This window comes from Callionymus lyra, unplaced genomic scaffold, assembly GCF_982586985.1.
Source record: "Callionymus lyra unplaced genomic scaffold, fCalLyr1.hap1.1 HAP1_SCAFFOLD_732, whole genome shotgun sequence".
In the NCBI taxonomy this organism is placed as follows: Eukaryota; Metazoa; Chordata; class Actinopteri; order Syngnathiformes; family Callionymidae; genus Callionymus; species Callionymus lyra.
Window position 1 is genome coordinate 3,245 of NW_028258936.1, and position 3,181 is coordinate 6,425.

Here is a 3,181-nt window from a genome sequence, read left to right on the forward strand (position 1 = left end):
TGGAAAAAACCTCCGCCGGTCCCTGGAGGTGCCCCCGGACCGGGTTGGCGGGTGACTCGAGCGGTCGTGCCCGACTTTGAGACACTTTGTCGCGGTCATGCGGGCGTCCTCCGACGGTCCCTGGAGGTGCCCCGGACCAGGTTGGCGGGTGACTCGAGCGGTCTTGCCCGACTTTGAGACACTTTGTCGCGGTCATGCGGGCGACCTCCGCCGGTCCCTGGATGGCGGGCTCCAGTGAGGTCGGCGGGGGAAGGCTCGGGCTGAGGCCGACTTCGGTCGGACAAGGTTGGATTGGAAGTCCGCTGTGTTGAGGACCAGTGGCATTCGGCGGTGGAACGCTCAGAACTTGGCCGACATCGGTGCCTCAACGTCGGACAAGGTTGGAGTGGATGACCGCTGATAACTCTGGTTCTTTTGCCAGACATAATAAATTTTTTCCGAGTGTGACTGCTCTGAAAAAAGTGGTCTTTTTGATGTCACGAGCGCAACCACCTAGAGGTTAATAGGGAGGCACCATAACAGGAGAGGGAGTGAAAAGGCTCGGAGGGTGGCCGAGCCTGGTGCCTCAAAATCGGACAAGGTTGGAGTGGATGGCCGCGGAGAGAACTCTGGTTCTTTTGCCAGACGAAAGAAATTTTTTCCGAGTGTGACTGCTCTGAAAAAAGTGGTCTTTTTGATGTCACGAGCGCAACCACCTAGAGGTTAATAGGAGCGAAGGATACTTGGACAGAGTATCGAGCTCCAGCGCAGGCGGCAGGGAAAGAGCTCAGGCTCAAGCCGACCTTCGCGCGTCATGGACGTACCGTGATACCACCTACACCGATGACCGATCTGCCAACGTGACCCGCCATCGGAGGGCCCCCACCCATTGCGGGCGGACGGTTCCTCCGGACTTAGCGGGTCCGATCAAGCGTTGTGGCTTGCCACCTCTGCCGAAACCTCCAGTGAGACCGAGACGTCCCGTCTGACCCAGTGGTTCTACACGCGCGCATTCGCCGCTGTCCCCTTGGCCGTTAACTCGGCCTCGCGGTGAGGCAGGAGCGATGTGCATCCGTGGAAACACACTTCTTGGGATCCGGTTTGTCGTCAAGGAGTCCTGTGGGTGAAAGAGACAGACTCCGGATATGTCCTCCGGAGCCCACAGGCGGTGCGTAAAAGCCAAGACGCCCGTCCCCGATTTGGCCGACACCCATCGGGAGTTGGGCGCCACCTCGTTGCTGTCAAGCGGAGAAAGGTGTGGGGACAAGGGTCTGGCCAAGCCGAGTCCCCGGCACCCGGTATCCGTTCGGGGGCACACTTGGTGCTACCTGGTTGATCCTGCCAGTAGCATATGCTTGTCTCAAAGATTAAGCCATGCAAGTCTAAGTACACACGGCATGTACAGTGAAACTGCGAACGGCTCATTAAATCAGTTATGGTTCCTTTGATCGCTCCATCCCTACTTGGACAACTGTGGCAATTCCAGAGCTAATACATGCTACCGTGACCGACCTCCGGGAAGGCACGCATTTATCGGTTCCTAAACCCATGCGGGGTGTGTTTCCCCCTCGTCCTCCGGGGCGTGTGTGGGGCCCCCCGGCCAACTTGACGACTCTTGATAACTTTGGGCAGATCGCTGGCCCCCGTGGCGGCGACGTCTCTTTCGAATGTCTGCCCTATCAACTTTCGATGGCAGTTTATGCGCCTACCATGGTGACAACGGGTAACGGGGAATCAGGGTTTGATTCCCGAGAGGGCGCCTGAGAAATGGCTACCACATCCAAGGAAGGCAGCACCCTCCTGGTGCGGGGATGGAGAACCAGGGTCCTGGGTGACATCCTCATGCGGGGATGGGGTACCAGGAGGCCGGGGAACATTTTCAACACTTTGGGCTATTATTTTTAAACACTTTAGCCTTTTTTTTCCCTCTCCCACCGTCAATCCCTCCTGGTGCGGGGATGGAGAACCAGGGGCCTGGGGAACATTTTCAACACTTTGGGGCATTTTTAAACACTTTAGCCTTTTTTCTCTCTCTCCCACCCAGAATCCCTCCTCATGCAGGGATGGAGTACCAGGGGCCCGGGGAGCCTCCTCCTGCTGGGATGGAGAACCAGGGGGCCTGGGGAGCCTCCTCCTGCGGGGATGGAGAACCAGGGGGCCTGGGGAGCCTCCTCCTGCGGGGATGGAGAACCAGGGGGCCGGGGAACATTTTCACACACTTTGGGGCATTTTTAAACACTTTGGTCTTTTCCCCCCTCTCCCAACCAGGGGCCTGGGGAACATTTTCAACAGTTTGGGGCATTTCACAAGCGCTTCCCTCGCTTACGGCCACACCACCCTGAATGAGCCCGATCTCGTCTGATCTCGGAAGCCAAGCAGGTTCGGGCCCAGTTAGTACTTGGATGGGAGACCGCCTGGGAACACTGGGTGCTGTAAGCATTTTTTTTGCCATGATTTGTGGGTAGAAAAGTCAGAAAAGTGACCTAAAATAGAACCGGGACTAGGCGGCAGTTCCCCCCACCAGGCGGCGGCATTTGGGGCATTATTTGTGGGTAAGAAAGTGAGAAAAGTGACCTAAAATAGAACCGGGACTAGGCGGCAGTTCCCCCCACCAGGCGGCGGCATTTGGGGCATTATTTGTGGGTAAGAAAGTGAGAAAAGTGACCTAAAATAGAACCGGGACTAGGCGGCAGTTCCCCCACCAGATGGCGGCATTTGGGGACCTGTAGTGTGGGCAGAAAACTCACAAAAGTGACTTAAAATAGAACCGGTGCAGGCGGCATGTCCCCCCACCAGATGGCGGCATTTGGGGACCTGTAGTGTGGGCAGAAAACTCACAAAAGTGACTTAAAATAGAACCGGTGCAGGCGGCATATTCCCCCACCAGATGGCGGCATTTGGGGACCTGTAGTGTGGGCAGAAAACTCACAAAAGTGACTTAAAATAGAACCGGTGCAGGCGGCATGTTCCCCCACCAGATGGCGGCATTTGGGGACCTGCAGTGTGGGTAGAAAACTCACCAAAGTGACCTAAAATAGAACCGGGACCAGGGGGCATCTTCCCCCACCAGGTGGCGGGCTTGGGGGGCTTGGTTTGCGGGTAGAAAACTCACCAAAGTGTCCTAAAATAGAACCGGGACCAGGGGGCATCTTCCCCCACCAGGTGGCGGGCTTGGGGGGCTTGGTTTGCGGGTAGAAAACTC

The 3,181-nt window shown here is 56.9% G+C and overlaps 1 non-coding gene across 1 annotated transcript; it reads left to right on the forward strand.

Annotated features, from left to right (window-relative positions):
- Positions 1–2,299: 2,299 nt before the first annotated feature.
- LOC148057740 (5S ribosomal RNA) lies at positions 2,300–2,418 on the forward strand. The gene has a single exon (XR_015710443.1). It is a non-coding gene; the product is annotated as a 5S ribosomal RNA (ribosomal RNA).
- The last annotated feature ends 763 nt before the right edge of the window (positions 2,419–3,181 follow it).